The sequence below is a fragment of the Trachypithecus francoisi genome, unplaced genomic scaffold (assembly GCF_009764315.1).
Source record: "Trachypithecus francoisi isolate TF-2019V2 unplaced genomic scaffold, Tfra_2.0 Lachesis_group19, whole genome shotgun sequence".
In the NCBI taxonomy this organism is placed as follows: domain Eukaryota; kingdom Metazoa; phylum Chordata; class Mammalia; order Primates; family Cercopithecidae; genus Trachypithecus; species Trachypithecus francoisi.
Genome location: NW_022681464.1, coordinates 45,202,174 through 45,212,807, shown reverse-complemented (window position 1 = coordinate 45,212,807; position 10,634 = coordinate 45,202,174). Strand labels below are relative to the sequence as shown.

The window sequence follows — 10,634 nt, the reverse complement described above, 5'->3', positions numbered from 1 at the left end:
AAACAGACTTGTAAGCCCTGATTACTGTCAAATAATCCGTGCCCGGCGCAAATAATCGCTCTAATATTTCGGGCCGTGATAAGTGCTCTAGATGGGAAGTTGAGGGATCTAAATTCGCGTACAGTGGTCTGGTAAAAATAGTAACCAGTAATACAGTTGGCTCCATTCGTAATTCATGGTGATTTCAATGTCCACATGGATGATTCCTGCAATGTCTATACAGCCTCTCAGCTTCCAACCTCCTGTGATCTTTCCCACACCAGCGCAGCCACACATTCCTGGTATCACACTATTGACTTTACTCATAACTGTGTGTCCTCCGTAGTGTCAGTTTCAAGCAGCTCACTTTACATTCCCTTTCCATTCCAGCCCATGCCTCTTAGTGCCAGTAATTACTTACCTTCATCAGATTCCTCACCTTTCCCTATCGCTCTGCTCTTACACTTCCCTCTTTTCCCAGCATAAATTCATGTCCCATCATCTTAGTGCATATACTCTCAACGGCCTTGGCTCCCTCTCCCTCCTTTCTCCCAGCCAGGAAAAACCCCAACTCTCCCACCTACTCTGGAACTCCTCTTGAGCAAGTGAATTTGACTGGAAAAAACAAACGAGCATGCTAACATTACTCATTTTAATGATCATAAACATCAAGACGACCTTTGGTGCCGCTGAGCAACTCTCCCACGTTTCCATGGTCAAATCACTCACCCACTCATTGGAGGGCTGTTCGCACCTTCCTTCTCAAAATTCCTACACAATCGCTGCTTGCCTGCCAACTCTCACTTCTCGTTGAATAGAAAATAACAATTTGAAGAGCTCTTCCCTTTGGCCTTACCACACAATCTATTGCCAATCGGTATTTTGCCTTTTCTCTCATGACAACGTGTGAACTGGCTTTGGACTTTTTCTCTGTCTATCCTCACTTTCTCATTTAGTACCCACACACAAGACCCCTCTTCATTTGGTTGTCTAGGAAGGCAGCAGAATTTCAAGAGAGTGAAAGTGGAAACTTCAGGCTTCGTAAGGCCTGGATGCCCACTGCACATTACTTCTGCCACAATTTATTGATGAAAACAAGTCATAAGGCAAGTTCAGATTCAAGAGGTAGGAAAATAGAGGAGTGTAAAATACTGTGGCCATGACTTCCAATTCACCACAACTTTGGGATGACTGATTAAATGTAAAAGGACTGTTACCAGTGGAAAGCCTTATGTTTTCAAGTGAATTTAGATTTATTAACCACCCAATGCCATCACCCTCTAAAACCATTGGGAGTGCCCAGAAAGTTTTCTAAAGGATCTACACCAAAAGCCTATAGCCTCGTCCACATTCTCCCTTATTTATTCATTCATTATTGAATTATTATTTACTAAATGCCCACTCTGCACAAGACATTAAGCCTACACACCTAGGACCCAATTGTTGAGCAAGAGACATAATGCCTGCCTTCATTGCATTCCTGATCTGTGAGCGGATATAATATTTAGCTTAATTTTATTTTGGCATCAACAAAGAAAGAATGGGGGAAAAAAAAAAACCCCACGATAGTGATATAGCAGTTATTAAGAAATATTTTTTAGGCACATAGTAAGGGTAAAAGTTCTCAGTGGAAATTTTCCTGCTATAAGAAATAACCCCCGAACCATCTCTGTTCTAATAGAAAAGGCAGCTTGAAGGGCCAGTCCCACAAGCTTTGATATGCAAATGTAAGCCATTGGAAACTGGGTTCACTCTCCCGTCATCTCTTCCTTGTCATCAGGTGTACCAAGTGTCGTGGCCACCTCCAGACAACACCATGTGTTCAGAACATCACGGTGACCCGCATTTGCGTATTAAAGGGCTAAGGTGGGAGGGCCAGGTTTTTCCGAGAGCTGTGTAAATGACACACCTGATCAAACCAATCCCCTGGACCCTATGCAAACCAGACACTGCCTCCTCCAGGATCCCAATATAAGCAACCACTTTTCCACCGCACACTGGGTTTTCTCTTTGTTTGAATCCTCCCTATCTCTGTCTCTGTATGGGGGAGCTGTTTTCTTCTTCCCTCCTTCTTTCTTGCCTGTTAAACTTTTTGCTCCTTAAAACTACTCCACGTGTCCGTGTTGTTAATCCTATCAGCATGAGACCAAGAACCCTGGTGTTCCTCCAGTCACTGGAGCTATATCAATAGCCATTGGTGTTCAAGGGTTCTATGTTTCAAAGAACCCTTGACCAAGGAAGCCGTGATAAGTGTGTGCTCACCTGCATTCACAGTAAAGGGGAGAAGAAGAGGGAGAATGGGCACAGTAAAGGTGTGATACAAATGTCCCCACTTCCCCCTCCCCTTCTCTTCCTACAATAAAATTGAGGTGGGAGTTGAGCAAGGGGAATTTAAACTGAGAAGCCCGCTTAGAAGAGCTGAGAATGGAAAGCATGGACCGAATGATGACAGACTAAGACATGTCGTTTTCCAAGCTAGATTCGATAGTGTAACTCAAGCCTTGGTGACCCATAAACGTAATCCTTGTTATCACAGCAGCTACCACCAGAACCTCAGCAAAAGTTGTCTTTGTGACTTCAACTTACCTCTTGCCTCTTCTAAGCCCCTTTAGGCACTTAATGTCTTTCCTCACCTGCACCATCAACATACAGACTAGCTGGCTGCTGGCCCAAGTGACTCCATCTGAGCCAATCCCCTCCTCTAGTTCTAGAAACCCTTTTTTCTTTATTCCGCCTCAATAAAAATGTGCATTCCCGAGTGAGCTACTTGTTTTGGATGTGACTAAAATGAATCACATCAAAGTGTGAATGAGGCTTCAAATAGAGCTTACAAACCCCATTCCTTCTCTCGTGGTGGGCTTAAGTCTCTGAGAGTTCTTTGAGCCTGCCCCAGGTTCCTTGTCTACACAAACCTGCTTCCTTCCCCTAGCCCAGTCTGCTGCCAGGAAGCAAAATTCTTGGACCTACCTCCCACAGCTGAATGTTCCAGTCAAATAAAAGGTCTTTGTCATTTCTTGGAGAGAGGGTTTGATTGGTCAAATGAGCTCTATTTCAAATCAGGAATCATAAATAAGGAAGCATAAGAGCTCCTATATCACTAAGTTTTGTTTGTTTGTTTAATTGCTAGTACCTTGACAGTGTTATTTGACTCTTTTCCCCCACAAATATGCTGTTATGTTATACAAGAGCCACACTTCTGAGACTAGCCCACGAGGTTAGCCATGAATCATGAAATTATTTCTCTGGGAAAATATATTCTGAGTTATAAATAACAAATGTACAAAAAACCTTTGGAAAAAATTCTGCTATCGTTTGACAGTTCCTTTCATCAGAATAGGATTGTAGAAGATTGTTCTTGGCTTTTGTTCCGATAAAACTAATAGAAGCCATTATGATCTGTATTTTTTTTTTCCGGTTAAGTATTAATGAATGCGCTGACTTTTAAAAATCACCACTGAATCTTTATGAGATTAATATGGAGAATTCATTCCCCAGATTCCTGTGTCCAATGCCTGCTTAGCAGCTCCACATAGACATCTAAAATGTCACACATAACCTGTTCACATCTGAGCTCCTGACGCTCCCACACCTGCTCTACCTTCAGGCTCAGCCATGTGGGTTCATGGCAGCTTCACCCTCTCCTTGGCCAAATACTTAGAGTCATGCTCCTCTGCTCTTTCCCTCACACACCACATGCAATCTGTAGGAAATTCTGTTGACTTTGCCTCCAAAAAGTGCCCAGAGGCAACCTCGTCTCCTGGTCTCCCTGTCCACAGCCACCGCGTGGTCTCTGAGTCGCCATCGTCTGTGACTGCACTTGCCATCTGTGTTCAGAACCTAGCACAGTGTCACTTCCAGAGCAGAACCCAGTGAATTTCGGTTGAAAGTCCTGTGTCATGATGGAAGAAGAGGAAGAAGCATTTGGACACTCAGGAGGTGTTTTCTCTCAAGTCTGGCTGTGGCCCTTCTTCAAGGTAATTTCTTTTCTTTTTTTTTTCTTTTCTCCTTTCCTTTCCTTTCCTTTTTCCTTTCCTTTCCTTTCCTTTCTTTTTTTAGAGACAGGGTCTTACTCTGTCACCCAGGCTGGAGTGCAGTGGCATAATCATGGCTTACTGCAGCCTCAAACTCCTAGCCTCAAGTAATCCTACTGCCTCAACCTCCCAAGTAGCTGGGATCGTAGGTATGTGCCACCACACCTGGCTATTTTTTATTATTATTTTTAGCAGAGACAAGGCCTCACTATGTTGCCCAGGCTGATCTCAAACTTCTGGACTCAAGCAACCCTCTTGCCTCAGCCTCCCAAAGTGCTGGGATCACCAGTGCACCCCCGTGTACCCAGCCAGCCTTTTCTAGTGTTTTCTTTGACTTGTTATTTGCTTCTATTTGCTGGGCTTTCTCCACATTTCTCTCAACCTCTCCTGCTCTAACCTTTCACAAAACCATCATTATTAATTTGTTTGATTTTCAATTGAATTTCAAAATCAAAGCAAGAGAGCGAATGTTTGAAAAGGAGAAAGAGAACGGGGTGACACTCAAAGGTGCCAGCCCTTGAAGACCAGGCAGACTGGCATCCCCTGACCATTGCATAGCTTCCAGCACAGCAGGGCCAGTTTCTGGGGGGCGGAGGGGAGATGGGTGCCAAAGGTGCCTGGAGTGGGAGTGGGATTAGCAGCCTGGAGCTTGCCTGAGCTCCCAGGCACCTGATGGAGGCTGGCACCTAAAACCTCCACTGAACCCTAGGGCCCCTGGTAACCATTTGCCAGAAACTCTACAAAGTGCTCTAGAAACACTGTTGTTAACCCATCTCACATATAAGGACCGAAGCTCAGAGAAGCTAAGTACCTTTCCTAAGGTCACACAGCCAGTAAATGGGAAGATGGGGACTTGAACCCAGACCCATGTGACTCCAAATCTATACTTGGCCCACTATAATGGACCAGAAAATGGTCCTTATTTTGTAATAGTTTAATAACCACTCACGCAACACCGCTGCCTAGCTGTATGGACCAATTACTGATTTTCAAATGTTTTCATGGGGAAAAAGTCGGTTTACTAGTACCTGGTACTTTACACATACTGCTTTGAAATTTTAATAATAATTGGAAAATGAGAGTTGGAAGTTTATTAGGTTCGACTGAAGTAAGTTGTCAAATGGCTCAGGAAGGGCCACCCCTAACAGGAGCACCAAGCATGTCATACTGAGAAATCCCCCTTAGGCACGCATTGGCTGGGGAGAGTCCTGGCGTTCATTTCCTCTCCCACGTAGCCTTGTGGGTCCCTTCAGTGAACACACGGTGGCGCTACCTGCACGTGCCTTTGCAAACTGCAAGCCGTCCAAACAAAAGTGGTTAGTTTCTGCCTCTTGGGATTACAGTCAGATTCTGGCAGCATTTCGCATTCATAACTGAACTTTCCACATAAAAGCAATCTCTCTCACTGTTTTGTACACAAAGTGTGGCAGCGTTGTCCGAGTACAGTAATGTTGGAAAGAGATGAAGCATTGTAAATGTTTAACAACAGATCTCTGTTAAATCCACTCTAACGAATGCAACCGTTTTGATGAATACTATTTTTAAAGAGAGAGAAAAATACAGACCTTCCTTTGCAAGCTATCTTTGAATAAAAGATAAAACCAATGCACCGACTTGGCTTAGTGGAAACCCATCCTATGTTTCATTAGACCACTTGCAGATAGCCCAGTGCCAACCTGTAAATATTCTCTCTTGAAAACCACACCTTATGGATATACAGCAATCATTTTCTTTAAAGGAGGATATGTTCACACAGTTACATTTTGTACAAATATAAAGTAGGCAAAATTGAGAGAATACAACCTAAAACATGACTCATTAATGAAGTTTGTGAATGAGTAATTCCCTCTTTTTGAATGAGTAAAAAAACCCTCTTTTCTCCAGCCCCCAACATAATCAGAGATGAAAGAAGACAATTTTAGCTTGGTAAATAAGAAAATAAACAAGCACTTGAAATGGATACGTTTTTTCTTTTAAATTTGTTTTTGCAAAGGGTTTTTCTTCCCTGAAAAACAACATACTAAAATAGCTCATTCACAAACTTCATTAATGAATGTTTAAAAATAACATATCTTCCAAATTAAAAATTCCTCAAGAAGTGCACATGTTGAAGCTGCCAGGAATAAAGACTGGATTTATACTATTCATTCTTTAGGCACTCATTCAGCAAGTATGTGTGGGATGGCTTCTCCATGCAGGCACTGTATAAGGCTCTGGGAGACAGCCTGAAAGCAGCAGGGACTCACAGAACTGACATCCTAGCAGAGGGCATATGGGTGGGGTTGTGGAGTTCAGTAGGAAACTAGCTAAGGCGGTGTAGACAAAGTGCTAGTGGGGATCAACACTCGGGAAAACAAAGCAGGACGTGGGAATGGGACAGGGCACCTGTGATTGTGGGCTAGGTTTCCTCACTGGGTAGGTGACAATGAAGTAAAGCTCTGAAAGAATGGTGGCCTGAGACCTGGGATATCTGGACAAAGATGGTTACTGATAAAGAAGGAATAGCAAATTTGTGCGGCAGACTGTGCGGGTGCCTGCCCCCACATTCCAGGGAAGAGTGGGGAGGTGACGCGGTTGCAGGAGCCAAGGGTGACTTGGCTAGAAAAGTAGCACATGACCCCCTTTGTGAAGACTAGATTAAAATTGTGCAATGGTTGCATTAAGTTTGGAGGTCTTCAGGGACATATCTCTTGCAGCTTCCCTCTACTTGTGTAATTAGAAATAAATAAATGTTAATAAGGAAGTTGAAAAGGCTCTAACGGTCTAGGACATTATATAAAGCTTACTGGAACATGAAGTTCTCAAAGTGTACTAGGATTGCAAAAGCAGCCACAGGACCCTGATTTTCCAGATTCCTGTGGAGCTGAGGAGGGGGAATCACAGCACAATAGCGGGACACATGGCAAAGGAGCATGAAGCTGTGTGCTAGCAGGTGCACAGCGGGGTCATGGCCACGGTTGTTCAGTGGGGCCACCAGATAACAGATGAACACTGCAGCCATCTCACATGTGACTGCCCTCACCCTTCATTTCCTATCCCCCACTGTGTGGAGCTCTTGGGCCACAGTTACAGCCGGAGGAGGCTGTGGATTCAGAAACGCAGTCGTGGATAAGGAAAGGTTTAGCACTGCCCACAAATGAAAAGCGACCTTCCAGATTTAGAGAAAAGGAAAAAAGCAAACAAAACAAAATAAAAACCCTCTTTTCTCCAGCCCCCAATGTAATCAGAGATGAAAGAAGACAGTTTTAGCCTGGTAAATAAGAAAATAAACAAGCGCTTGAAATGGATAAGTTTTTTTCTTTTATATTTGTTTTTGCAAAGGGTTTTTCCTCCCTGAAAAACAGAATACTAAAATAGCAAGTTGTGTTTTCATTTATAAATCCTTCTCAAGAGGAAATCTAATAATAACAAGGGGTTTCCATTGGATTCCAGCTTATTGTATAATGTAAATATATATCTATCCTCTGGGGAAAGAAACCTTCCCTGAGCCAGGTATTTCTCATTTAAATTTGTGATTTTATTCACTTCCATTTTTTCCTCTTCCTTTACCTTGAACAGCCTCTGAAATTGAAGAGAAGTGTTCAATTCTACAGCTTATTAGATGGGGCCTCTTCATTCGGTGATGCAAAGTTTAAAAAGAACACAGACAATGACTTGCTATGTTTTGTTCCACATCCAATCAGAAGAGTAGCTTGTGGCTCAAAAAGTCTTATCTTAGAAGATCAAGTGTCCGCATTTTAAGAGAGCGGGGCTGTATACTACAAAGAAAAACGGACTAGAGTCAGTCATACTTTCAAACCTCAGCAGTATTTCTTATGTTATTTAAAGACATATATTTTCTGGCTTCTTTGAGCTTCAGTTTCTTCTCCTATAAAATAGGAATAATAATAATGTGGTGGATTAAAAATGGCAGCCAAATCGCTGACCCTCCTCCCATTGAGAGGGGGACTCTGTCCTCTCCTCTTAAATGCAGGTGGGTTTTCTGACTGCTTTGACTGAAAGAACAAGGATGTGATGCTGTGCCACTCTCAGGGCTCAATCTTCAAGGCACAGGCAGCTCCCACTTCCCATCTCCCACAACATGAACTGGCTCTTCAAACCCTGAACAGTCCAACTCCCTTGAGGCTGCCATGATGTGAGGAAGCTCACGCCAGCCCAGTAGACGTGTATGAGTGGAGAAGGGTAATGACCAGCTGCCCCTCCTCTCCTAGCGGCAGCCATGAGAGCCGTCCTAGCCGTCCAACCGCGAAGCCGAGTAGAGCCCCTCTGACTGTGCCGTGTCCGAATGTTCCATCCACACCATCAGGAGATACAATAATACTGTTTTAACCCACTGGGCTTTGAGATGGCTTGTTAAGCAGCAATAGATGAACATACTAAATACTTACGTTGTGGAGTTACTGTCAGTTTTACAAATAATCCCTCCAAAGCGCCCACACAGAATGGACACAGAGGGAACAGTCAGTAAACAGGAGCCATCATTTGTACCGTTGTTCTCATCATCTTCCCACGAGAGTATTAGAAATGTGATCAGAGAATCCTTTCTGAGCTCACGGAAGGCATTGAAATCCCTCACAGCTGACTTGCATGGGAGTACATGGGCTTTGGGATTGCAAATCCTTCCTAGCCCAAGCCAGTCAGGTGCAGGAGAGCCACTAAAAGCCTGCTACTGCCGGCACTGCCATTCAACATGTGTCCTCTCAGCAAACGAGACGTGCCTTCCCTGCATTCCAGAAACATTGCAGCTCCACATTGTTCTTGTATATTTTCCTCTCCTGTAAATCTCCCTGATTACCTAAACACAGTAGGCAACTAAGCACAACTGGGTTTACAGAAGGCAAAGTGACCTAAGAGAGCTTCGAATATAGCTGTTGATGTCCAGACTGCACGGAGAGCTCGCCAGCCAGGTTGAGAGCCTTTCAAGCACTTATCGTCCCCCTACTCCCAAGTGACCTTCTCTCTGGGGCACAGGTATTTAGGAGACACTTCTAATGATGACTGTAGACATCTTGGGACCATTGAGATATTGGTAATATTAGGAAATAAAGTACTTTCAATGGAGCGAACTTGAAGGATTCAGAATCCCAAGATTCCTTAACCTCTCCTGCTCAGGTCCACTGCTCCCCATCCTGGCTGCCATCAACACCTTCTCTTGCCCAGCCTGCTGGACAACCTGCTCTTACTGATTAGTCATTCTGCCACCAACGTGGTCTCTATTCAGTGCATCCTCTCCTCTGCAGCACAGTCTTCTTAAAGCACCAGTGTCACAGTGCAGTCATGCACCTCTTTGTTCTAGTCCTTCTTTACTAATGGAAGAAAAATGTACCAATTCGAGAAGCCTAGTTTCCCAACCCCTGTGTGCCGCCCCTCACTTCTCTGACTGATGGCTCAGGGGTTAACTCTTTGGGAGGAGTGAGGGACAAAAGCCAGGATGACATGGCCCACAGCTGATGGAAGCAGCGAAGGCCAGCTTGGAGGGGAGGGGAGGACCTTCTGCTTAAGGATTTCTTCTATTTCTTACAGTCAGCCTCTGGATCTAAACGGGGACTCTTAATATCAGTCCAAGTTACCAGGACCGGGACAAATAACTTGGAATGAGGTGCTTTTTTCCATCAGTTCTTTGGAACTGTTTGGGTTAAAAAAAAAAGAGATGTAACTGAAAGCACAAAGTTACAAAGCAAAACGAGGGAGAGAAGAGTCAAGACTCATGTGTTTCTCAGCCAAGCTGGGACCAGGTGCTCAGTTGTTTGCTGATGGTTTAAGCTATCTCTGTCCCCTAAGGAGAACAGCTTAGGAGCCGTCAGAACCTGCTCGAGTTCCATTTAGAAGCCAAGTGCCCACGTTCCTGCTGTGCCCCATGTTGTTTTCCTGTTGCCAGTTTCTCCTCTCTCACTCCTGAAGCTCAGGTTTTCAGCTTCTCCTTTCCATCCTCATCTTCAGCATCCCCACGGGAACCTTCCTGGACAGGTTTCTGTCACTGATCTGAAGTGCAGGCCCCAGCTTGCTGCTGCCCTCCCTCCGACCTTGTTGCCTTTGGAAGGGCATTCTCTGCATGGCTTCTTGTTGCCCTGGGCTGGCATTCTGCCACCCATCCCATATCGTTCTCAGAACAGAACCACAAGTGAGTTGAAAACTTCCATCCAGTGAGTTATGTAAAAGCCACACCACTAGCCACACAGACACATGGGACCATGATGAGGATGTAGCATTTGCAGATAATTCCAGGAAGAGTTTCTACCTTAACAATGACTTGCTTTACTTTCCTCTATTCCTGAGCTTCAGTGCTGATCCTACAGATGAAGAGAGAAAGGTCCTTCTCTCATGGTGCAGACTGAGGACAAAACAGCAATGCACCTGAACACGTCTGTCTCCAAGCCATCCCCAAGATTCTGTTTCAGTCATTCTTTGAGCTGTGGCCTTTACCACTGTAGAACTTCAATTTTATGGTGTTGACCTTTAAATCCAAGATGGATCCGATAATTTAGATAAGCGTTGACCAGCAGATGACTTCCAGTTTAGACTACAGCATATATCTTTGATATTCAAACAGGCTTCCAAATCAATACTCTTACTGAATTATAATTTTCTACATCTCGTTTATTAAAAATATGAATTTATGAAAAC

General features: G+C 44.1%; 1 long non-coding RNA gene across 1 annotated transcript in view; it reads left to right on the top strand.

The window, feature by feature from the left end:
- The window catches only part of LOC117064160, a 52,641-nt gene that overhangs the window by 942 nt on the left and 41,065 nt on the right, over positions 1 to 10,634 (top strand). Inside the window, exon 2 of the long non-coding RNA XR_004429295.1 lies at positions 3,756 to 3,953. This is a non-coding gene — a long non-coding RNA (uncharacterized LOC117064160). The remainder of the gene's footprint in view (positions 1 to 3,755; positions 3,954 to 10,634) is intronic.